Here is a 27,282-nt window from a genome sequence, read left to right on the forward strand (position 1 = left end):
AGACAGATCTCTCTCTGCGTCTTATTAGAGAGAGAGAGAGATCTGTCGGCTCAACATACACCCCAGGCTGATTCCTGATCGACTTCAGCATGAAATCTCTCGGAAATTGGCCATACCTTCAAACTTTTTGAGATGAAAAAGAGGGACACTTAAGCCACTCCCCTGCCACACCCCTGATTACGCCCCATCACACCCCTAGTCATGCATACCATGAAGTTTTCATAAGAAAAAATATGTTGTTTTATAATTCAAGCCACTCTGGTCCTTTTTATCCTGGTTAATTTTCCATTACATTAACATTTTAAAATTAGTAATATATCAATTTAAAGGATGGGAATAAAGTTTAGAGTCAATCAAACATTTTTAGTAGAGAAATATATATAGACTAGCCGACCCGTGGCATAGCATACTCCGCATAAGAGGGTAGCGGGCAGGAAGGGGGTATTGGGCACAGAGGCTGGGAGGGGTTCGGACCCCCCCTCCCTCACCTGGGTCCCCCATCTGCACTCCCCCTCTAGTTTAAGTTGAGCAGCAGCCGCCGCTATTAGTAAGAGGCAGCGAGCGGGGATGACTCACCTCTTCGGCGTTCCAGCGTGCGTTCCACTGTCATCACTTCCTGCAATGCTGCCCACTGTATTGTAAGTGGAGGGCATTGCAGGAAGTGATGACAGTGGAACGCAAGATGGAACACGGAAGAGGTGAGTCATCCCCGCCCGCTGCCTCTTACTAATAGCGGCGGCTGCTGCTCATCTTAAAGGGAATGTCCAAGCAAAATAAAAAAATGAGTTTCACTTACCTGGGGCTTCTACCAGCCCCATGCAGCCATCCTGTGCCCTCGTAGTCACTCACTGCTGCTCCAGTCCCCCGCAGGCAGCTTGCCGACCTCGGAGGTCGGCGGGCCGCATTGCGTACATTTTTACGCATTCCCGCTAGTGCTGGAACATTAACACATACATTTTTACGCGTTACTGGTTCAATGCGTAAAAATTTAAAAATGTATGTGTTAATGTTCCTGCACTAGCGGGAATGCGTAAAAATGTACGCAATGCGGCCCGCCGACCTCCAAGGTCGGCAAGCTGCCAGTGGGGGACTGGAGCAGCAGTGAGTGACTACGAGGGCACAGGATGGCTGCAGGGGGCTGGTAGAAGCAGAACTAGCTGGCAGCAGGGGACTGGAGCAGCAGTGAGTGACTACGAGGGCACAGGATGGCTGCATGGGGCTGGTAGAAGCAGAACTAGCTGGTGGCGGGGGACTGGAGCAGCAGTGAGTGACTACGAGGGCACAGGATGGCTGCAGGGGGCTGGTAGAAGCAGAACTAGCTGGTGGCGGGGGACTGGAGCAGCAGTGAGTGACTACGAGGGCACAGGATGGCTGCAGGGGGCTGGTAGAAGCAGAACTAGCTGGCAGCAGGGGACTGGAGCAGCAGTGAGTGACTACGAGGGCACAGGATGGCTGCATGGGGTTGGTAGGAGCAGAACTAGCTGGCGGCGGGGGACTGGAGCAGTAGTGAGTGACTACGAGGGCACAGGACGGCTGCTTGGGGCTGGTAGAAGCCCCAGGTAAGTGAAACTCATTTTTTTATTTTGCTTGGACCTTCCCTTTAAGCTAGAGGGGAGCGCAGATAGGGGACCCAGGTGATTGGGGTCCGACCATATGTTAAAGAGAATACTGGGTACAAGAAAAAAAATGCAAAAAGACCTTGTACTTTTTGAGAAAATCCATTTTAAATATGTTAAGAAAAATGATTTTTAAACTGTTATTTTTTTTAGTTTGAAAACCATTTTTCCTTGCAGTTTTTGCATTTTTAAAACTGATTTTCTCACAACCTACAAGGTCTTTTTGAAATAATCTTTTTTTTGACTTGTACCTACTATTCTTCTGTATCCATCTGAAAATGGCGCCTGCGAATAATGGTGCACAGTGTTGCGTTTGCCGCTTATAGCTATTTAACGTTAAAGCCTTATCGTTATTTAGCTCTGTTTATTTTATTGAAAATTAGTGTTAACACACAGAACCCTCTCTGTACCTATCCCTAACCCCTAGACCCCTAGACCCCCCTGGTGGTGCCTAACCCTAACCCCTGGTGGGGCCTAACCCTAAGACCCCCCTGGTGGTGCCTAACCCTAACCACCCCCCTAGTGGTGCCTAACCCTAACCACCCCCCTGGTGGTACCTAACCCTAACCACCCCCTGGTGGTACCTAACCCTAACTACCCCCCCGGGTGGTGCCTAACCCTAACCACCCCCCTGGTGGTACCTAACCCTAACCACCCCCTGGTGGTATCTAACCCTAACTACCCCCCTGGTGGCACCTAACCCTAACCACCCCCCTGGTGGTGCCTAACCCTAAGACCCCTCTGGTGGTGCCTAACCCTAAGACCCCCCGGGTGGTGCCTAACCCTAACCACCCCCCTGGTGGTATCTAACCCTAACTACCCCCCTGGTGGCACCTAACCCTAACCACCCCCCTGGTGGTGCCTAACCCTAAGACCCCTCTGGTGGTGCCTAACCCTAAGACCCCCCGGGTGGTGCCTAACCCTAACCACCCCCCTGGTGGCACCTAACCCTAACCACCCCCCTGGTGGTGCCTAACCCTAAGACCCCTCTGGTGGTGCCTAACCCTAAGACCCCCCTGGTGGTGCCTATCCCTAAATCTCCCCTAGTGGTGCCTAACCCTAAATCTCCCCTAGTGGTGCCTAACCTTGACAGTGTTACAATAAATCCATTCACCGTTTTGCAGTTAAATAACGTCTGCAGTTTGGCTTATGTAGGGCGCTATTGATAAATAACGTTACTATGCGCAATAACGTCTGCTGTTTGGCATATGAACATAAATAATTGATATTGGCATATTGATAAATAACGTTAGTGTGTGCCGTTTTTCTTTTTTCCCTGTGCGCCATTATTATGCAGTACTAACGATAAATAGCGATAAGCGTATCTTTTTAATGCAGCGCCATTTTTATGCATAGGCGCTGTGCACCATTATTCACTGATCCGATTCTTCTTGGTCCCTTTTACACTTAAAGAGGAACTCCATTGAAAATAATGTAATAAAAAAAGTGCTTCATTTTTAGAATAAGCATGTATAAATGATTGAGTCAGTGTTTTCCCATTGTAAAATCTTTCCTCTCCCTGATTTATATTCTGTCATTTATTACATGGTGACATTTTTACTGTTGGCAGGTGATGTAGCTGCTGCATACTGTTTTGGCAGTTGGAATCAGCTGTAAACAGCTATTTCCCACAGGGCAGCAAGGTTCCCAGACAGGAAACTGCCAGAAGTACCTCGGTACTCAGAGCTTCTTGTGGGAGGGGTTTTACCACAATTTCAGTCTGTTTGTGAAAAGGAATAGATTTCTCATGCAAAAGGGGTATCAGCTACTGATTGGGATTAAGTTCAATTCTTGGTCGGAGTTTCTCTTTAATCAGTTGCTCTCAGTTATAACTGATTTTCAAAGTAATGCCCATGTTTCCCAATGGCTCAGTTCACACGTAACAGTTGGGAGCTATGGGTAAGTGCATTCACATGCGCTGCTTATATTCAGTATTTTCAGCTTTTTACTCTCTGGGCACCACCTGTAAGTTCAGTCCTGCATAGTTATACAGCAGTATGTATGAAAATAACAACATAACAACATGACAGCTTGCCTGTGGGTGTAACAATCACGTAATAAAGCAGACTGACACACTGACAGGAGACACATCGCTCTGGTTGGGCTGCATGCCTACCCTACTTACTGCAGTGACATCTGACACGAGCTATAAAAGCTACAATCATAGCATGAGTCAGGGAATGGAACTATAAAAGTCACTTTGTTTAGCTGTTGCAATGAAAACATCAATGCCAGTGTACAGGGGCGTAACTAGAAATCATTGGGCCAGTGTACAGGGGCGTAACTAGAAATCATTGGGCCAGTGTACAGGGGCGTAACTAGAAATCACCGGGCCCTCCTGTGAAACTTTAAATGCCCCTTTTCTGCACAAGTAAACTGAGAACCAATGTTATTTAATTGGCAAGTGCACACCTGAATGTGTTTCCCCCATGCAGATAAAAACATTTTTTTCTATCAATTACATTAGCGTCTGTGATAAAACGTGCATGTTTTCACACATACAGACACACATGAGGCTTGATTCACTAAACCGTGGTAACTGCTATAACGGTCACGGCAGCGTTTTGTGCGCGCTATAACACGTGTGACGGTTTTTGCATGAAAACCATTATGCACGTTATAGCGCGCACAAAACGCTAGCCCGACGGCTTTGTGAATCAAGCCCATGGTGTGCAGAAAATACATACAGCAAACCGACAGACGAGTGTGCTCCCGGCCTCAGCTTATTACACTCACTCTGTCCATCTCTGATGGCACACGCAGAACTGGCTCTGCAGACTTCTCCAGCATCACTGCAGTACAGAGCACTGGGGAGGGGTAGAGAGGTTGGGGGCAGGGCGCTGTACACAAGAGCCTGCTGGACACTGAATAGGGACTGTCTAAAACTCTTGGTCTACAAAACTTTGTATGATTCCTTATCAGTGGCTGAGCAGATACAGTATTTAGAACAATTGTGCAGACAGCAGAAAGCTTTTTCTCTCCATGCCCTTAGTTGTCAGTCTCTCAGGACTTCTCCCCCCACAGGGCCCCCTGCAGCTGCATCCTTTGCAGGGTCTATTGTTACGCCCCTGGCAGTGTAACACAAAAAAAGGATAGAGCTGAGTACACTTGTAGTAGTGCACTTGTGTAGTGCCTGGATAGTGTAATGGTAAACCTCCCTAGTGGTATAATTATTTCAGATTTTAGGATCTAAAAGCGGTGCAATTTTTTTGCATGCTTTCAGACCCTAAAACAAGGAAAAAAATCATGCTGTCTGAGTATACGTGTCAAACCCCGGCCCGCGGGCCAAATCTGGCCCTCAGAGCCATTACATTTGTCCCCCATGTGGTTTCCACACTTTGCATTATGGTTGGCCCACTCTAGACCAACAGGGAAGCCATATGGGGGAGGTAGAGGGAAAGCGCTAATCACTAGGGAACTGTGTAGGGGAGGGTGGGGGCCACCAGACACCAGGGGATTGTATAGGGGTTGGAGGGTGACATTAGACACCAGGGAACTTTATAAGAGAGGAAGGTGGCTATTAGACATTGAGGTTGGCCCGCGACTAGGTCCCAGGGTTCAATTTCAGCCCGCTTATGAGTTTGACATCCCTGCAGCAGCCCAGCACTTACGCGCTGGGCAAAACGCATGCGATCTTGGCAAAACGCAGGGACACAGGTGGGCGGAGGGACACAGGGAGATTATTATATAGGATACTAGCTGATGACCCGGCATTGCCCGGGTATGTATTTGGCTGGTGTTGGCTCCACCCACTTTTTCTAACCCTAACACACAAACACTCAATGACCAAGTTTGAGAGCTTTGGGGTCTTTGGCATCAATAATTTGTATATACCCATAGAAAATAGATCAGATTGGCTGTTTGTGGCTTCTCCCCTCCCCAGCATTTGAACCCCAGTCACCCAATGACTAGAGATGGCCCGAACTGTTCGCCGGCGAACTTCCGTGGTTCGCGATCGCGGAGAACCGCAAACTTTTCCGGAAGTTCGATTCGCCCCCATAGTGCATCATTAGGGTCAACTTTGACCCTCTACATCACAGTTAGCAGGCACATTGTAGCCAATCAGGCTACACTCCCTCCTGGAGCCCCACCCCCCCTTTATAAAAGGCAGGCAGCGTCAGGCATTGGACTCACTCGTGTGCCTGCAGTAATTAGAGAAGGGAGAGCTGCTGCAGAGAGAGCTATAGGGAAAGCTTAGTTAGGCTCTTGTAGGCTTTTTAGCTTGCTCCTTGCTGATTCTTATTGCTAAAAAAAAGCACCCACAACAGCTCTTTTGAGAGCTAATGTTGTTCTTGTGATCTATTTTTTTTTTTTTTGTGTGTGTGTGGCCCACTTGCATTATATCTACCCTGTCAGTCCGTCGCAGCTGGCCTTTAGCACCTTAATTCCTACTGTGCCACTGCCAGGCCTAGCACATTCAGTGACTACCTGTGCGTGTGACAGGCAGCTGCACATTTGTAATCCCAATCACTGCACCTGTTCACTGCGCAGTGCACCTACCTACCTATACCTACGTAAGCGCACGCATTGTTAATACCACCAGTCATTGCACCTGTTCAGGGTACCTGTGTGTGTGTGTGACAGGCAGCTGCACATTTGTAATACCAGTCACTGCAACCTGTTCACTGCACCTTTGTAACCGCACATTGTTGTACCAGCAGTCACTGCATACCTGTTCACTGCACCTGTGTAACTGTACATTGTATTAGTCAAGTCAGTGCATACCTTTTACTTCATCCCCCCCAATATGGACAAAACAAAAGGCAGAGCCAGAGGCAGGCCACCTGGCAGGCCTGTTCGAGGTCGCGCTGTCATGATTTCGTGCGGCCCTCGACCAAAGTACAGTGTTCAGAAGAAGGCACGTGCCATCAACCCCCAATATTGTCAGGACGTAGTTGACTATTTAACACAGAACACCTCATCTTTCTCAGCTTCCGCACATAAGCGTGACATATCTTCCTCCTCCTGCTCTGATTCTGGCACCCCACCTAACACTCAGTCAGCCGCCACCACCAAAGTGCCATCACCCCAGGGCTCAGCGGTGTGGACATTTTTTTGTGTGTCTACCTCAGATGAGAGCAATGCCATCTTTACTCTCTGCCACTGAAAATTGAGCCGTGGAAAGACCAAGACCCGCGTAGGGACAACTACATTACGAAGGCACATCATTACAAAGCACAAACTGCAATGGGATGACCACCTGAGGAAAAGCAGCACACAAAAGCAAAGCCACACACCGCAGTGGAAGATACCAGGCTGCAATTTTTTTCTCAAAAAAGGTGATTAGGGATGATCGGAACCAGCTAATTCTGTTCCACCAGAATTGGCGAATTCTGCCAGTGCTAAATGCCGTCGCTATTACATTTCCGCGGAATTTTGTGAAGTTCCGCGGAATTCAGCATTCCGGCGGAAAAATTAAAGTAATCGCAAATGAAACCTTTTTTATGCTAAATGATAGCCTATAGCACCTGGTTGCTGTTCCCCTGGTCTTTTTTTTTCCAACATGAGGTATCCCTCCCTTCCTCCCTCCTCTCTTGTCTTGTCTTGTCTTCTAGGGATTTGTAGGATGTCAAAACCAGCTCACATACATTGGCCAAGGATCGAACCCAGGTCAACTGCTTGGAAGGCAGCTCTCCTCACCGATATACCACCATCAACGCTACATGCTGAAGCCAGCCTAGCATGTACCATTGTGGTATACCCAAGAGAAAAATTAGCTTGCTTAGGGATTTGTAGGATGTCAAAAGCCAACTCACATACATTGGCGAGGAATCGAACCCAGGTCAACTGCTTGGAAGGCAGCTCTCCTCACCACTATACCACCACCAACACTACATGCTGAAGCCAGCCTAGCATGTACCATTGTGATATACCCAAGAGAAAAATTAGCTTGCTTAGGGATTTGTAGGATGTCAAAAGCCAACTCGTAGCGTTGGTGGTGGTATAGCGGTGAGGAAAGCTGCCTTCCAAGCAGTTGACCTGGGTTTGATTCCTGGCCAATGTATGTGAGTTGGCTTTTGACATCCTACAAATCCCTAAGCAAGCTCATTTTTCTCTTGGGTACATCACAACAGTGCAGTTTCTAGGCTAAAATGCACCCAGGGCGAGGGTGTAAAAATTGCGCCCCCCCCCCCCCCCAGGTTAGATAGGTAGGTGCCTCTCAGTATAGGTTAGATTAGGTAGGTGCCCCCTAGTATAGGCTAGATTAGACAGGTGCCCCCCAGAATAGGTTAGATTAGGTAGCTGCCCCCCAGTATAGGTTAGATAAGGTAGCTGCCCCCCCAGTATAGGTTAGGTAGGTGCCCCCCAGTATAGGTTAGGTAGGTGCCCCCCAGTATAGGTTAGATAGGTAGCTGCCCCCCAGTATAGGTTAGATTAGGTAGCTGCCCCCCAGTATAGGTTAGATTAGGTAGCTGCCCCCCCAGTGTTGGTTATATTAGGTAGCTGCCCCCCAGTGTAGGTTAGATAGGTAGCTGCCCCCCAGTGTAGGTTAGATAGGTAGCTGCCCCCCAGTGTAGGTTAGATAGGTAGCTGCCCCCCAGCGTAGGTTAGATTAGGTAGGTGCCCCCCAGTGTAGGTTAGATAGGTAGCTGCCCCCCAGCGTAGGTTAGATTAGGTAGCTGCCCCCAGTATAGGTTAGATAGGTAGCTGCCCCCCAGCGTAGGTTAGATTAGGTAGCTGCCCCCAGTATAGGTTAGATAGGTAGCTGCCCCCCAGTGTAGGTTAGATTAGGTAGGTGCCCCCCAGTGTAGGTTAGATAGGTAGGTGCCCCCCAGCGTAGGTTAGATTAGCAGCTGCCCCCCAGCGTAGGTTAGATTAGGTAGGTGCCCCCAGAATAGGTTAGATAGGTAGCTGCCCCCCAGTATAGGTTAGATTAGGTAGCTGCCCCCCAGTGTAGGTTAGATAGGTAGCTGCCCCCCCAGTGTTGGTTATATTAGGTAGCTGCCCCCCAGTGTAGGTTAGATGGGTAGCTGCCCCCCAGTGTAGGTTAGATAGGTAGCTGCCCCCCAGCGTAGGTTAGATTAGGTAGGTGCCCCCCAGTGTAGGTTAGATAGGTAGCTGCCCCCCAGCGTAGGTTAGATTAGGTAGCTGCCCCCAGTATAGGTTAGATAGGTAGCTGCCCCCCAGCGTAGGTTAGATTAGGTAGCTGCCCCCAGTATAGGTTAGATAGGTAGCTGCCCCCCAGTGTAGGTTAGATTAGGTAGGTGCCCCCCAGTGTAGGTTAGATAGGTAGGTGCCCCCCAGCGTAGGTTAGATTAGCAGCTGCCCCCCAGCGTAGGTTAGATTAGGTAGGTGCCCCCAGAATAGGTTAGATAGGTAGATGCCCCCAATAATGGAGGGGGGAGCCGCAGGGAGGGCAGCCCGACCTCTCCCTCCCTCTCCTCTCCCGGGCGCCCTCCGTGCTCCCCCCTCAGATGCAGAGTTCGTGAGCAGCAGGGAAGCGCTGTTTACAACTCACCGGCTGCCTGGCTCCAAGCGCTGCTCTCTCGCCGCTGGTCTCCCCTCTCTGTATACATACTGATACACGCTGCTTCCGGCTACAGGAAGCAGCGTGTATCAGTACGTATACAGAGAGAGAGAGGAGACCAGCGGCGAGAGAGCAGCGCTTGGAGCCAGGCAGCCGGTGAGTTGTAAACAGCGCTTCCCTGCTGCTCACGAACTCTGCATCTGAGGGGGGAGCACGGAGGGCGCCCGGGAGAGGAGAGGGAGGGAGAGGTCGGGCTGCCCTCCCCGCGGCTCCGGCTCCCCCCTCCATTATAGCGCCCCCCTCCCAACAGCGCCCCGGGCGGCGGCACGCTCCGCACGGGGCAAGAAACGGGGCTGCATCACAATGGTACATGCTAGGCTGGCTTCAGCATGTAGCGTTGGTGGTGGTATAGCGGTGAGGATAGCTGCCTTCCAAGCAGTTGACCTGGGTTCGATTCCTGGCCAATGATGTATGTGAGGTTGCTTTTGACATCCTACAAATCCCTGGAAGACAAGACAAGAGAGGAGGAGGGAGGAGGGAGGAAGACAGTTTGGGTGGTTTTTGAAGTCTCTGGAGCTGAAATTCTTATTTTCTTGCAGAAATTCATTTGTTGTTTTTTTTTAAATTTGCATTCCGCGGAGATTCCGCTATAGCAAATTCCTTCCGTTGCCATTTTTTTTTTTTGGGGGGGGGGGGGGGGGGGGTTGTTTGTATCAATGGAGAGGGGGCTTCATCCACCGCTGTTAAATTCATGTAAATTTTGCTCCACCCATGGTCACACCCACATTCTGGTGCATAGCCACACCCATTTCCAGCTGGAATGCTTAAAAGTGCCCCAGATCTCTTAGGAGCCTAGAAGCGCCCCTGGGCCCTAGGGAAGAGAGCAGTTATTGCCCACCACTGATAGTCACCTGGCTTTTTTATTAAGATTTGGTGGGGGCTAGCATCTGCTAGGCCCTTAGATTCTTTCCAGGCCCTAGGAAACTGCCTAGGATTGCATTGTGGATGACATCTCCAAGCTTGACGTAAAGGGCCCAAAACCGACTATAAACAACAAACACGACCCATTCAACCAGCGCAGCTTAAAAGGTTCCAAAGTAGAGTAGATTGTGTACGATGGTAACAGGATCATTGACAATGGACAAACACCCACTTAATATTTTATAAAACAAAATGTAAAAGAAAAGCAATTTTTTTCTTTTCTCCCATAGGACTCAAAGCGCTTAGGCTCTCTCAGATTCAGTAATTGGTAGTAGGATGAAGTAGGATGAAGTAGTTATATTTCTGCAAATGCCAATCTGAACAGTTGGGTTTTTAGTCTGGATTTAAACACGTCCAGGGATGGAGCTGTCCTGATCTGCTGAGGTAAGGAGTTCCATAATGTATGAGCAGCATGACAGAAGGCTCTGGGACCAAAAGCTTTCAGGTTGCCTCTGGGTATGACTAGATGATTAGAACCTGTGGATCTGAGAATGTGGGGATTGCTACGCAGCTGCAGCATTTCTTTCATGTATCCAGGGCCCAGATTATGTAGTGATTTAAATGTCAGTAGGCCGATCTTGAAAAGGACCCTCCATTTTATAGGAAGCCAGTGAAGGGAGTGCAGGAATGGTGTTATGTGGAAGTGACAAGGATGGTTGGTTAGCAGTCTGGCAGCAGTATTCTGTATCAGCTGTAGGCGGCGCAAGTCCTTTTATGGAAGGCCGGTATAGTGCTACTCCTGTCCGGCAGATAAATGGAATCTGCATCATCTTTGTGCCTGAAATTCTACCTCGTTCGCAGTAGTTGTCAAGATCTCAGCTTTGATGGAGCAGAGTGTTCTGTACACACAGATAGGCACCCAGTATAACAAGTTAGAACTCTTTCCTGAAGAAAAATATGCAGAGATATATCACAAACCACCATCAGTAAATGCAGCTTACTTAGAACAGAGAGGAACACAGTGAATATAGGAAATAGCAAGCCCATAGTTTAGTTAAAGAGGAACTGTAGTGACAACTGGCTGAGACTAAATACAGATAATGCTGAAGTCCTTCTAATCGGAGGGCAGTGCATGACAACTAAACAACTTAACTTACAATCTTCACCACTGGGAATAGGAGGCACGGATCTACGCAGCTCTGGTCATGTGCGTAGCCTGGGAGTTCTAATTGATGGGGATTTAAACTTCAGAACTCAAATCTCTGCGGTGGTGAAATCATCCTATTTTCTGTAGTTCTGTAACAACAAGCTAAGCGTCTCTGTGATAGTGATAGTCTATGGTGCTGCTGCATTTTTCGGAAGCATATGCGGTTTCAAATAGTGTCCCAAAAAGCCTGCATGTGTTAAAACGCAAACAAACACAATTGTGCTGCACAATGCTTTTGGGAAGTGGTCTGCAATTCCCACATATGCATAGCTCCCAACTGTCCCTCTTTTGAAGGGACAGCCCCTCTTTGGGAGCCCTGTCCCTCTGTCCCTCCTCATTTGTCCCTCTTTCAGGACTTTGTCCCTATTTCTATTTAAATATATATATTTATCTACTAAAAAAATGTGTTCGATTGACTCTAAACTTTATTCCCAACCTTTAAATTGATATATTACTAATTTTAAAATGTTAATATGAAGGAAAATGAACCAGGATAGAAAGGACCAGTGTGGTTTGAATTATAAAACATTTTTCTTATGAAATCTTTATAGTATGTGTGACTAGGGGCGTGATATGGGCGTAATCAGGGGTGTGATGGAGGAGTGATCAGGGGCGTGGCAGGGGCGTGGCTTAGGTCTCCCTCTTTCTCATCTGAAAAAGTTGGGAGGTATGCATATGCAAGTGTGATTCCTTCCTGAGTGGTGGCTTTGCATGACCCTTTTCCTGTCAGCGAGAGAATTATATCTTTTCCTCTCTCTATTTTTAGGCTTCCCTCGTATTCTCCTTATCTCTCTCTTTACATTTCTTACACAACTGGCTGAAGTCAAAAGTGACACATGATGTGGAGTAGGACGTTACAGTCTGCAAACTGTCCTGGTTCACTGCCAGGGCCGGCGCTACCATAGAGGCAAAGGAGGCAATTGCCCCAGGGCCCCAGAGCCTGTAGGGGCCCCCAGTGGCTACAAGGGGAAAACATTTTTTCAAAAACACCTCACAGTTTTTGAGAAAATCGATTTTAAAGTTTCAAAGGAAAAAAAATACACATTTAAAAACACGCCGACTTTAACGGTTAATAGCAAATCCACCTTAGATGCTAGAAACCGTAAATTTGCAGGATATGTTAAGGAGATCATTGGGAATAAGAGGAAAAAACACATTTTTCAAAAAGACCTTATATTTTTTGAGAAAATCGATTTTAAAGTTTTGAAGGAAAAAAGTATACTTTTAAATGCGGTAAATGTCACTTTTAGTAGCAAACCTAACGGTAGTGTAATTTTACATGCATCGAAAGAAAGCGCAATAAATTTCCTGACGGGGTTTCCAGGGGGTCCATACGCAGCCGCAGCGCTTTGGCCAGGGATCGCTATACAGCCGCAATATGGCTGCATGAAGATCCCTGGCATTTTTTCCTATTTCCCCAATTTTTTTTTGTATGTTTAGAGTGTGGGAATTTTTTTTTTTTAATTATGTGGGGTCCCCCCTCCTGAAACTTTTTAATCTCTTGTCCCCCATGCAGGCTGGGATAGCCAGAATGTGGAGCTCCGACCGATTGGGGCTTCACACCCTGACTATACCAGCTGCAAAAAAGGTCGCTTAATGCCGATTTTTGTTCCGGGGTATCTGTTGGGGGGCCCCCCAGGTTTATTTTGCCCTGGGGCCCCATTGTTGCTTAAGCCGGCCCTGTTCACTGCAGCGAGTATATTTTGCCGAAAGCACAAATGCTCTGTATGTTGCATTTTCTGAGCACTTCAAATTGTATTGAAAGTGGAGGTACACAAAGTTGCTGTGAAATCGCTTGGTAAAAATGTAAAAAAAAATCACAATAGGTGTATACCATACCTCCCAACTTTTTTTTTACAATAATAAGAAAGAGGGACACCTCTAGCCACGCCCCCACCACACCCCTCATCATTTTTTCAGAATGTAGTTTTATCAATCAAACCACACTGGTTCTTTCTATCGTCATTAGTTTTCCTTCATGTTAACATTGCAAAATAAGAAATATATCCATTTAATTAATGGGAATAAAGTTTAGAGTTAAAGTGTACCAGAGATGTAAAAAGAAAAATGATATATACCTGGGGCTTCCTCCAGCCCCATTTGGGATCATCGGTCACTCACCGTTCTTCGTGTCTGCCTGGATCCTCCGCTAGGCGCCCCGGTAATTCAGCCAGTTGGCCCAGGGGCAGTCCACCTGCGTGCGCACCCCCGTCACTGGGAGTGTTCTGCGCCTGAGATGGGAGTGCAATAGGGGTCAACGAGCCACGCATGCGCAGTTCCCCAACCTGGCCAAATTACCGGGCCGCCTACCGGAGGATCCCGGCAGCCTTGGAGGACGGCGAGGGCCAGATGAGCCTGAACGGGGCTGGAGGAAGGCCCAGGTGTGTATGTTTTTTTATTTTCTCAGATTTCCTTTACACACATTGAGGTTGATTCACAAAAGTGTGATAACTGCTCTCACAGCAGTTATCACACGATCTGCTGGTGCGCCAAGGTTTGCAGGCACAGCATTACTCCGTGTGATAGAGGAAGGTTTGCGTACGATCGGGCGAGTGTTTCACGCAGCCGATCGCGCGCAAACCTACCTTTATCACGCGGAGTAATGGTGTGAGCGCGCAAACCTCGGCGCGCCGGCAGATTGCGTGATAACTTCTGTGAGAGCAGTTATCACACTTTTGTGAACTGAGCCCATTTTCAGTAGATAAAAAAGTTTACACAGATCTGTACATCAGTCCTGAAAGAGGGACACATGAAGGAGAAAGAGGGACAGAGGGATTGGGTTCCCAAAGAGGGACTGTCCCTCCAAAAAAAGGATCAGTTGGGAGCTATCATTTCCCCGTAACTCAAAGAAGAGCTCTATAAATCTGTATTAACAACTAGCTGATGACCTGGCGTTTCCCGGGTATGTATTTGGCTGGTGTTGGCAGCGCCCACTTTTTCTAACACTAACACTCAATTACTCAATTAATCAATTACCTAGTTTGTGAGCTTTGCGGTCTTTGCCATCAATACTTTGCATTGAAATTAAACAAATCTGATTGGCTGTTTGTGGCTCCACCCCCTTTTCTGAACTTGAACTCCAGTCACCCAATGATCAACTGTACTAGGTTTGAGGCTTGTGCCATTAACAGTGCATGAATGGCAGCAATGACGTATTCCCCTTGAAAATCAATAGGTGCATTTTGATTGGCTTTTGTAGGCTCCACCCACTTTTCTGAATATTAATCCCAGTCACCAAGTGACCAACTGTGTAAAGTTCAAGATCCCTATTTCCCAGTGACATTTTTGTTTCCGCCCACTTTTTGGTTATGGGGATAAAACGTATCCTATACTTTATTCCAGGTAATGTACTATGTGTGTGCCAAATTTCATTCAAATCCGTTCAGCCATTGTTGCGTGATTGAGTAACAAACATCCAAACGTCCGAACATCCAAACATCCAAACTTTCACTTTTATAATATTTACTAGCTGGACGCCCGGCATTGCCCGGGTATGTATTTGGCTAGTGTTGGCTCTGCCCACTTTTCCTAACCCTAACACACAATTACTTAAAGGGGAGCTGAAGAGAGAGGTATATGGAGGCTGCCATGTTTATTTCCTTTTAAGCAATACCAGTTGCCTGGCAGCCCTGCTGATCCTCTTCCTCTAATACTATTAGCCATAGCCCCTGAACAAGCATGCAGCAGATCAGGTGTTTCAGACTTTAAAGTCAGATCTGACAAGACTAGCTGCATGCTTGTTTCTGGTGTTATTCAGATACTACTGCAGAGAAATAGACCAGCAGGGCTGCCAGGCAACTGGTATTGATTAAAAGGAAATAAATATGGCAGCCTCCGTATACCTCGTACTTCAGTTCCCCTTTAATGACCAAGTATGTGAGCTTTGCGGTCTTTGGCATCAATAATTTGCAATGAAATAAAATTAATCTGATTGGATGTGGCTCCACCCTTTTTCTGAATTTGAACCCCAATCACCCAATGGCAAACTGTACCAGGTACAGGTGATTAACAGTGCAAGAATGGCAGCAATTAAATATTCTCCTTAAAAATCAATAGGTATTTTTGAGTGGCTTTTATAGGCTCCACCCACTTTTCTGAATATTAATCCCAGTCACCCAGTGACCAACTGTGCAAAGTTTGAGAACCCTACTATTAACAGTGTAAGAATGGCTGCAGTTTACATTTGCGCAATGAAATTTGTATTTTTCTCCACCCACTTATTTCCTAACATTGTTCAGGTATGTATTTGGCTGGTGTTGGCTCCGCCTACTATTTCTAACCCTAACACACAATTACTCAATAACCAAGTTTGTGAGCTTTGCGGTCTTTGGCATCAATAATTTGCATTGAGATTAAACAAATCTGATTGGCTGTTTGTGGCTCCACCCCTTTGTCTGAATTTGAACCCCAGTCACCCAATGACCAACTGTACCAGGTTTAAAGAGAACCAGAGATGAAGCAACCTCATGTATTTTACCTTATAAATCAGTGGGAACATGACAGTAAACACCTAATCTGCTCTTTGTTACATTGTTCTCTGTTTAATTTGCCTGTTATCACCTCTAAGATAAGAATCCCGACTAAGCAGTCGGTCTGGCTTTGCTACAGAATAATTATAGCTGAGACTGTGTTCTTTGCTGTCTTCAAGTCCAAGCCTGCCCCCTGCTGGCTTTGCTCAGGAATCATTATAGCTGAGTCATTATAGCAAAGCCAGACTCAATGCTCAGTCCGGGATTCTTATCTCAGCTAGATAACAGACACTTTTAGCAGTGAGGATGGAACAGAGAGCATGGTAAGTGTTTTCTCTAATGTTCCCACTGATTTCCATGGTAAAATACATGAGGGTGCTTCGTCTCTGGTTCACTTTAAGGCTTGTGCCATTAACAGTGCTAGAATGGTAGCAATTACATATTCCCCTTGAAAATCAATAGGTGAATTTTGATTGACTTTCGTAGGCTCCACCCACTTTTGTGAATATTAATCCCAGTCACCCAGTGACCAATTGTGCAAAGTTTGAGAACCCTACCATTAAAAGTGTAAGAATTGCTGCAGTTTACATTTTCTCAGTTAAATTTGCATTTGTCTCCGCCTACTGATGACCCGGCATTGCCCGATTATGTATTTTGCAGGTGTTGGCTGCGCCCACTTTTCCAAACCCTAACACAAAATTAATCGATTACTCAATGACCACGTTTGTGAGCTTTGCGGTCTTTGGCATCAATGACCTGCATTAAAATTAAACAAATAACATTGGCTGTGTGTGGCTCCACCCTGTTTTATGATATGTAAACCCCAGTCATGCAATGATCAACTGTACCAGGTTTGAGGCTTGTGCCATTAACAGTGCAAGAATGGCAGCAATGACATATTCCCCTGAAAAATCAATAGGTAATCTTTGATTGCCTTTTGTAGGCTCCACCCACTTTCCTGAATATTAATCCCAGTCACCCAGTAACCAACTGTGCAAAGTTTGAGAACCCTACCATTAACAGTGTAAGAATGGCTGCTGTTTACATTTTCCAAGTAAAATTTGTATTTGTCTCCGCCCACTTATTACCCCGGCGTTGCCTGCTTATGTATTTGGCTGGTGTTGGCTGTGCCCACTTTTCTAACCCTAACGCACAATTAATCAATTACTCAATTACCAAGTTTGTGAGCTTTGCGGTGTTTGGCATCAATAATTTGCATTGGAATTAAACAAATCTAATTGGCTGTTTGTGGCGCCACCCCCTTTCTGAAATTGAACCCTAGTCACCCAATTTTCAACTGTACCAGGTTTGAGGCTTGTGCCATTAACAGTGCAAGAATGGCAGCAATGTAAATATTCTCCTTGAAAATCAATAGGTTAATTTTGATTGGCTTTTATAGACTCCACCCACTTTTCTGAATATTAATCCCAGTCACCCAGTAACCAACTGTGCAATGTTTGAGAACCCTACCATTAACAGTGTAAGAATGGCAGCAGTTTACATTTTCCAAGTAAAATTTGTATTTGTCTCCGCCCACTTATGACCCGGCATTGCCCGATTGTGATCTTAAAATGTAAGAATGGCTGCAGTTTACATTTTCCAGTGAAATTTGTATTTGTCTCCGCCCCCTTTTTGGTTATGGGAATAAAAAGTATCCTACATACTTTATTCCAGGTAATGTACTATGTGTGTGCCAAATTTCATTCAAATCCGTTCAGCCATTTTTGCGTGATCGAGTAACAAACATCCAAACATCCAAACTTTCCCATTTATTATTTTAGTAGGATTAGACCGTCACACAGTAAATATTTACCCCGCAGGGCACTAGAGGCGGTCACATGGTCGAGAACATGAGATTGGGAAACTGTGTTGCGTTTTATAGGCAATATCTCTGCAGTAAATACAGTTTTATCTCATCTACTGATTGTATTCCAATAAAAAGCTTGTTTATTCTATAAATCAGAACATTGTCACAGCAGCTGTGTTATCACGAGACTCCCTCACATTTTCTGCACTTTCCGAGTTGCAACACACACAAAACTTGTTACAAAATCATCATATTCCGTTTCTGACCTCTTGTGAAGATTCTGGGTGAGAAGTAAATTCTCACAGTAAATTCTGACGCTTTCTAGGAAACGGTTCATCTGTGGTCAGTCCAGTGAGAACACTTTGTGCTGCTGGAAGCTTTCTTGCAGCAGAGGGAATCCATGAGATGCAAACAGAGACCGTGGCGTAGCTACTGATCCAGGAACCCCTTGTGCAGTCGCCACCTCTGCCTCCCCTACTGCTATACCGTTAGACGCAAAGTCAAGCATGCATGCATACAGGCGATGCTCATCATGTACTCGTAATAATGGCTCCGCTGTAAATACAGGCTGATTTCTGCATTTATGAGCTCGTAATCGTCATTCATGATCGGCCGTGATCACTAATGGCGATTTCATTTACATCTGTAATTGCATTCGCATTTGACTAGTAATTCCGAATTGCGGGTCCCCTCGTAACTAAGGAAATGCCTTTATGCGGGGTATGTGGAGGACAGGACTGGGGGAACAAGAGGGAAAAAACGTTCAAGAAGACCTTGTAGTTGTAGTTTTTGAGAAAATCGATATTAAAGTTAGAGGAAAAAAGTCTGTATTTTAATGTGGCAAAATGACAGATAATCTATTAACATATATATAAATATATTTGTTTTTTGTTTTTTTAATATGTTCAGAGTGTGGGAAATGAAAAAAAAAATGATGTGGAATCCTCCTTCCTGAGCCTCTTTAACCCCTTGTCGCCCATGCAGGCTGGGATAGCCAGAATGCAGAGCCTCGGCAGTGTGGGGCTTCACACCCTGAGCTATACCAGCCTGCATGGTCCATGGTATGGGGGACACCTGTCCATGTTCTTTAAAGGGGACCCCCAGATACCAGCCCCCTCCCCAGTAGAAATGCCTTACCTGTTTCCACAAAGAGTTAAATTAAATAAAAGCACAAGAAAAAAAACTGTTCTTAATTAACAATGAATACTTGCCTTTAAAAAAAGTTCCTACGCCAATATCCTTGGAAATGATCCCCTGCCTATATCCTCTCATCTTGCCACCTTGATTGAAGATCTCCACCGCGCACCCGCCGCCACGCACGCTGCTAGTGCCGCAGCTCTAGCTATACTAAGTATAGCTAGAGCAAAAGCATCTTTACAGGGAATCTGAAGTGATAATATACTTATGATATAATGATTTGTATGTGCAGTACAGCTAAGTAATAAAACATTAACAGCAGAGATATGAGTCTCATATTGTTTCCAGTACAGGAAGAGTTAAGAAACTCCAGTTTGCAAAAGAGCCAGTGATCCTTCCAAAGTACAAAGAGCTCTGTCTTCTGAAGCTTATTACCTCAAGTGTCAGTCACTGTATTTTGTTTTTTTCTGCAGAGGATAGTTCAAAATTTCACTAGCCTGCTCTGTGAAATCATTTAGAATGCTGAGTAGTGTGTAAACTGCAAATAGTAGAGATGATGCAATGTTATAAAATAAACTATAACAAAATGAAAATATGAGGCTATTTTCTTTGCTACTAATGTTCTAGTAATTATCCGTACTACCAACCAATTCATTTTATCATAATCATTTTTTTCCGCTTCAGTGTCTCTTTAAATTTGGCTCTAAGGCACCCCATTGGTCTGTTAACAGACCAATAGGGAATTGCAATCATCATCGTAGCGCTTTTTGGATGTGATTGAACTCCTAGGAAAAGAGCCCTAACGTACGTGCCTTAAAACGCCTGCTTTTTCCAGCCTAAGTGTCCCAGAAAACCTGGACTGGAACCCTGAGGTTTTGGAACTCTTGAAGGCAGAGATCCGGCAGCCACTCCTTGAGAGATGGGAGAACTGATAACCGTACATGGTTTTAACAGTCCAGCATCCTCCATACACCGAATTCTCAGATCTGGGTAGAGTTACCTTTTATACAGAATGATTTCCCTCCAGGTTTCTGATTGGAGGGAAATCTGTTGCCTGCCCATACACCACAGGCCAATTCCCGAGCGATTTCAGCATAAAATGTCTCGGGAATCGGCCTTGTGACGCCTCATCTGCCGCCTTGCCGGCCTACCCCTAATGTAAAATGTTGCCCCCCGGTGCAGTATACTTCACCTGTCCATGTCCGCTGCTGGCTTCATCTGCATACAAGTGCTCCACATGGTTGCCGGCGTAGAGATGGGTGCGTGTTTGACATCATACAAGGGCCACGATACTCCAGCAACCACGTGGGGTGTGTGTATGAAGGCGGAGCCAGGGATGGACATGGACAGGTAAAGTATACTACACAGGGGGGGAGGGGACATTATGCATTCGCCCGGTGTTCCATCGTGTTTGTCACTCGTCCCAATACCACATGCCATTACCGCCTCGCAGCTGATCGACCACGATGGCTCGACATCTTGCAACATGTCTAATCGAGACATGCAACCAATTTTGGCCCAAAATTTGTCGCATCCTCGATCGGGCATGCTCTCGGGGGCACAGATTTTCATCCAATTCGATTATAATAATCATTGAATTGCATGGTCCATCGGCCGCCAAGTCGTCTGATGTATGCCCACCTCAGAGCCAAATACATAGGTGGGAGGACTGTCACTTGGCAGCAGGGATTGGGAAGCAATCCCTCCGATGACAGAGTGGGGCCGAGTCTGTACAGCCCTGTCGTTATGTAGGGGAAGGAGGGCTAAGGGTGCCATACATTACTCAACTCCATACACTGAATTCTCAGTTCTGGGTGGGGTGACGGTGACCCCTTAAGCTGGCCACATACGATACAATAAAATGATCCGATTTTACGGCAATCTAATCAATAAATATGATTGGATCACCCAAAAAATCAAAAGCTTATCGATCCGGAATGCTGGAAATTTTTACTTCAATTTTTCTAAAGATTGTATGGAGTGTGTTAAATTGTCTGTTTATGAATATACACACCCTAGCAATTTTCTCAGAGTTTCTTATCATTTTTATCATAATTGTAGAAAAATTTAACAAACGTGTGTGTGGTACATTGGTCATATTTTTGAAATGTTAAAATCAGAAAATTGATTGCAATTCTTGAATTGAACAGATATTTAAAAAATTGTATGGTGTGTGGCCACCTTTTATAGAGAATTGGGGTCTGAGCTGACCAGAAATTCCCATACAGTACATCAGGCCAGGACTTGGGGTACCCAGTGACGTTCACCCAAACAGGGCATGTTTCCCAGATTGCACCAGTGGATAATCCCCTCTGGTCTGCAATCACAGCTGAACCTGCTTCTTTGAATCCCTGGTGCGTGACGAGTTTGGCTATTGGGAAATGGTGACATAACCGTCGCTGGGATGGGGACAGGAAGCCGCTGTCACCACGGTGACCACTGTGTTACGACATGTGCCCGGCAGGCTGGCAGTTTACGGTATATTTCCCAATTCAGGACAACCTCTGTGAAGAAGCTCTGGGTAATCTGCGGCTCACATCCAATCGTACGCTGCGATGCCCACAGAGAACTGAGGAAAAGTCATTGTCATCTGAGCGTATTTCTAGACACCTGTGCTTGCACAATCCTTCAGACAGCTGACATTAAAGAGGCCCTGTAGTGACATATAGTAGAATGCAGCAAATTATTCAGCATACCCACTTTAATTTACTTATTTATTGTTTTTACAAAGCGCCAACATATTACGCAGTGCTGGACATTAGTTTAGGTTACAGACAATATTTAGGGGTGACATACAGCAATAAGACAATACAGGAATACATGCAAACCAGATCACGCATCACAGTATGAGTACAAGGTAATGTTTAGTCAGTCACTGGATGGGAGCATGTGCAATATCGAGTTTTTGGAGTGGCACACCTTACCGTGGGTGGTTGGGTGCTCGGCCTAAATGCAAACGCCACATCAGTCCAGTATTAGCAATCCAAGTTCGGCCGGCACACCAATATTAACATTTCAGGATATTTTATTCCTTATCGTATGCACAACATGACAATTGTTTCGGGGCCGCGGAGGGTTCCCTTCATCAGATAAGTGCAGACATGGGAGCATGAGATTAGGCAAGACGAGTTCACTCAGATCCATAAGATGGCTGTACGGTAATGGAGGTGCATGATCAGGTTGGAGACATGAGGAGGAGGACCCTGCCCAAAGGCTTGCAATCTAGAGGGAGAGGTGGGGACACGAGAGGCAGGGGACCAGAGTTCAGCTGCAGGTTAAGAGCACCGGTGGGGAAGGGGAGGGAGGTAGGCCAGAGTGAAAAGGTGAATTTCGAGGGACTTCTGGAAGATGTTAAAGGAGGGGGAAACCCTAATGTGGGGAGGTAGAGCGTTCCATAGTGTTGGAGCAGCTCTTGAGAAGTCCTGGAGGCCTGCGGCTGTGTTTACATCTGTAGTGTCAATCTCAGCTGCTCCCCGCCTCCTGCATAGCTCCGGTCCCTGACCCCGTCCCTTCCCTCCAATCAGCAGGGAGGGAAGGGATGCAGGCGGGGACTGGAGTTCTGCAGGGGGCGGGGAGAGCAGCAGACTGACACTATAGAGATAAACACAGCCAGCTCTGACAAGCTGTTTGTCAGCAGCGTGGCTGTGATTCATGAGGGATTGCAGAGTGCAGAGGGACCTTAGGGGGGTTTGGGATAGCAACAGAGGCTGGGCTGTATAGGCAGATCCAGCCTCTGTATGCAGATAATATTCTTCAAACCCACCTCGGGTTCTCTTTAAGAGATCTTGCCGGTTGCTTGAGGTCAAACAACGGGCTCTAAAGTAACACAAACATCTTCCTTGTCAGGAGTGTAGTCCTGGTAAAAGAGGTGAGTGGACTCACCCGAAAAAAAACCCTGCGCCGTGAAAAAATGGGCGTGGTCAAGCATAACGTGGGTGTGGCCATGGGTGGGAAATATACATGACCCTAGCAGTGGTGTAAAAGGTCTGCCGGGGGAGTTTGAGCTCTGCCGTAGTGTATCCCCCAAAAATAGATGTGATCTGACAGCATTTCACCAAAAAGACACGTAATCTGGTAGAAGTTCCTCCAAAATACAAATATTATAGGGCAGTGGTTCCCCCAAAATAGACAATCTGGCAGCAGCAGTTCCCCCAACATACACATAATCTGGAAGCAGTTTCCCAAAATATGCGAAACCTGGCAGCGGATCACCCAAAATACACGTAACACCCAAAATACATATAATCTGGCAGCATTGGTCCCCCAAACATACACAATCTGGCAGCAGTTCCCCAAAATACACGTAATCTGGCAGCAGCCGTTCCCCTAACATACACATAATCTGACAGCTGTTCCCCAAAATACACGTAATCTGACAGCAGCCGTTCCCCTAACATACACATAATCTGGCAGCTGTTCCCCAAAATACACTTAATCTGTTAACAGCGGTTCCCCCAAAAATACAGATAATCTGACAGTAGTTCCCCAAAATAGGTACCCCCAGCATCGGTAGCCAGGTTTATAGGTGTCCCCAGTATAGGTAGCCAGGTGTATAATGTCCCCAGAATAGGTAGCCAGGTGTATAGATGTCCCCAGTATATGTAGCTAGGTGTATAGATGTGCCCAGTATATGTAGCTAGGTACATTGGTGTCCCCAGTATATGTAGCCAGGTCTATAGGTGTCCCCAGTATAGGTAGCCAGGTGTATAATGTCCCCAGAATAGGTAGCCAGGTGTATAGATGTCCCCAGTATATGTAGCTAGGTGTATAGATGTGCCCAGTATATGTAGCTAGGTACATTGGTGTCCCCAGTATATGTAGCCAGGTCTATAGGTGTCCCCAGAATAGGTATCCAGATGTTCCCACAAGGAGGGGAGGCAGCGCAGAGAAGAGGGAGTGTTGGGCACAGTGGCGGGGAAGGGGGGACGTCTCCCCCCTCCTCCCTCACCTTGGGGCTCCCCCTTCCTCACTCTCCCCTCCAGAACTAAAATTTGCAGGCGGCTGGCAGTGGGTGGGACTTATCTCTTCCTTGTTCCAAGCTCCGGGGAAGTAGTGATATCCGGTTCATGAGTGATTGGCCCATTTGAGCCGGTTCTTTCCTGTGAGTTGAGTGATCCGACTCATCACATTGAACCGAATCAGTCCAGTGGATGAGACAGGAACTGCAGCTGTAATTATGCTGTATTGTGCGAACAGGAATCCCTTCCTTGAAAATCCTGGGTTTGCCCCTGAAAAGGGAAGCAGGAAATTTGGGCGCATGAGGCAGGTGGACAAAAAGGGCGCCGCCATTCACTCCCATAATAAATATCGTTTAAATCGGCGCCCAACAGGAAAAAAGGGCGCCGGAGAAAAATAACGTTTTAAAAGCGGCGCCCGGAGACTTTTAATGTTTTATAACTGTTTTTCATGATTACACATTATTTAATGATTTATAATTTTTAAAACATTATTTTTAAACGAAAAACAGTACAATATTTTTTAAAACATTACTTTTAAACGAAAAACCGTACAAATTTTTTTTTCATTTTTAAACGAAAAACCGCACCATATTTTTTTTAAACGTTATTAATGCTTATCACAGGGGGGTCTTAGGCACCAACAGGGGGGTCTTAGGGTTAGGCACCAACAGGGGGGTCTTAGGGTTAGGCACCACCAGGGGGGTCTTAGGGTTAGGCACCAACAGGGGGGTCTAAGGGTTAGGGATAGGTACAGGGAGGGTTCTGTGTGAGAGTAGGGTTAGGTATAGCTTTAGTAACATTCTTATTAATGTTTTATAAAACTTTATTAGAAATTTCAATTTTTAAACAGGGAAGATTAACGTTTTTAAAATTGCCGATTTTATACACATTATTTAATGATTTATAACTTTATAAAACATTATTTTTAAACGAAATATAACACAATTTTTTTTAAACGTTATTCATGATTATCTTTTAAAACCCTGCGCCCTTTTTTCCCGGCGCCCTTTTTTAACGTACGCCTGAAACGGGTAGGGGCGCATTCTCACAAGTTTGCCTCAGGTAGCAAAAAGTCTAGACCCGGCCCTGTTTGAGACTGCTGGATGCCTGAGTTCCAGTTAAACGGGACTGTATATTGGTTTGGAACCCCCAGAGCCCCCCCAGCTTTCTGGCACCCCAGGAATTATTCACCACTTTTTCACCCCATTGCAGCTAGGAGCGCCCCCTGGTGACACTGTACCACAGGCACTTCAGCATTACAATGCCAGTAACTGTCAGAGGAATGTTACCCCCCACAGGTGAAATGCAAAACTGAAAAACATACATAAGAGGTGAAAGCCGAGCGTTTCCTGGTCGGTGGTTGTCCGATGTCTCTCAGCTCGAGGGATTTCCAGCACTGACACTGAGAACCTGTCAGGCCAGTTCAGACAGGCATACATGAGAAATGACATCACAGAGAAGAGTGGAGTTCTTTATATTGGTAGACCAATCAGAAAGGATCCAATATGGAGGCACCCCGGTTTCCAAAACAAAGAGAAACATTATATATTATATTCATTCACTGCCAAGCAATGAATGAAATCAGTCTGCTATAATGCTCGCTGGGAAGCTTTGCGACTGTCGCCAACATGAGTGATTGGATTGTGAAAAATATGTGTGTGTGTAGGGGGGAGGGGGAGGGAGGGGGCGCACTGATAATAGTGGGGATCAAATTAAGTAATTTTTCCTTTTAAAATCATCACTTTTTACAGTTATCATATTCCTACAGAGACTATCAGATCTGATAGGTTAGTTCACACTTACAGGCCATCCGAGGTAAAAATAAATTGATGAGATAGACAATTGTATCTATCCTCTTTCTCCTACAAATATTTTTTTTTAGATATCACAGTTTTATTTTATATTTAAATCTAGTTTTTAAGTTTTTACTGTTTTGTTGTCTCAGCTCAATGACACATTCATTGAAGTATGCCAGAGCTCAGATCTATAAATTGTTGACCCTTTTTATCTCTTTCCTGCTCTCAGAAGCCATTTACTGACAGGTAAGTGTTTTATGGCTGTAATTACTTAACAGTGAGAGTTATGCTATAGTCTGAAACAGTTCCAACCCCAGACAAAAACTGTCATTTGCATACCTGGGGCAGTGGTGGGCCGAAATTTCGCATGTGCGAAATTTCGCATCGAAATTTGCAGTTTTTCATCATAATCGTAATGCGAAATTTACGGGAGAATGCTTAATATTACGTGTGAACCGTAATTATGTCACTATATTACAATGAGCAAGATTGCCAGATCACTAGTACAAGTCCACCTAGGCAAAAAAACATATACACACACAAAAGGAAACACTGCCTCTAAATGGTGGAGGGTATAAAAACCCCAAAATAATAAATAAATACAATAATGAAATCAAAATAATCTCCAAAAATGGTAACAATTTATTAGGGACATATCCCTTTAAAAAAGGATTAAAAACAAATGCAATTAAAATCCCCCAAAATTGTAGGTAAACAATCCCCTCTGGACCACAAATAACAAAATGCCAATATATGAGGTAACAAGACTACCTCAAGCAAAAAGTGCTATTGCTATAATACAGTGCTGGACATAAGTGCTAAAAATATATATATTTCCAAAATTGTATACAAAGACTGTTGTGGATCAACCACTAAAGTACAAAACATCACAATGTGCAAAAATGTGCAAACAGCAAATTTCATATATAAAATTTCCTGAACTTCAAATTATAAGAATGTGCAAAAAACGCCAGTGCAGAAAGTTAAAATAAAGTGCAATAGAAGGTGTAGATGAAAGAGAGGTTCGTTACCAGTGGTGGTCGAGAGGAGAGGGGGACAGCCCTTCGCGCTCGCAGTCCTACTGCTTCTCTGGAGGCCCTAATAAATTGTTACCATTTTTGGAGATTATTTTGATTTCATTATTGTATTTATTTATTATTTTGGTGAACTGTAATAATGTATCGAAATTTCGCATAACTTCGTAATTACACGAAATTACGGTTCATTACGAAACTAGTCATTTAGTATCTTTTGACACGTATTTTGATTGATGTACGCTTACAAATTTCCGCAGGCGGACATGGTGTTGTATAGACGCGCATGCGCTGTTTAATGCGTATGTTTATACGCATTATAAGCATGATTATACGCATTAATATACTGTGTATAGTATGCGAATTGGCAAGTTTAACGCGGATTTTCAGGCGTAAGTAACGCGTTACTACGTTACGCAATTTGGTTTACAAGCGTAGTACCGTAGCCGTAATTACGTTATACCCGTAATTTCGTACAATACTACACGAAGTTTAATGCAAAGTTTTACGATGCGAAAAACTTTGCGAAATTTGCGAAACAAAGTTTTTGTCCATTACGAGCACCACTGACCTGGGGCTCGGTTCACTATAGCGTGCTAACACTATCACGACAGTGATAAGCCGCTTTGTACGTGATATCATGTACTAAGTATCATTATCACGTGAAGTCACTGCAGATCACACGAACGGAATGTAGATCATGAATTATTACTGTATATAGTACATAAAGCGACGCGCGTTAAACTTTGCGTGCGCCGTATTACACTAAAGCACATGTTAATGTAAGCACCATTTCTGGTTTCATTACCAAACTCTATCTTCTGATCATGCGTTTTTAATGGCATTCCGCACTTAGCGTTATCACGTGT

General features: G+C 45.5%; 1 long non-coding RNA gene across 1 annotated transcript in view; it reads right to left on the minus strand.

The window, feature by feature from the left end:
• Positions 1–10,321: 10,321 nt before the first annotated feature.
• LOC137519555 (uncharacterized) overlaps positions 10,322–27,282 on the minus strand; it is a 35,639-nt gene continuing 18,678 nt past the window's right edge. Inside the window, exon 3 of the long non-coding RNA XR_011021009.1 lies at positions 10,322–10,950. This is a non-coding gene — a long non-coding RNA (uncharacterized lncRNA). The remainder of the gene's footprint in view (positions 10,951–27,282) is intronic.

The sequence above is a fragment of the Hyperolius riggenbachi genome, chromosome 5 (genome assembly GCF_040937935.1).
Source record: "Hyperolius riggenbachi isolate aHypRig1 chromosome 5, aHypRig1.pri, whole genome shotgun sequence".
Taxonomy (NCBI): Eukaryota; Metazoa; Chordata; class Amphibia; order Anura; family Hyperoliidae; genus Hyperolius; species Hyperolius riggenbachi.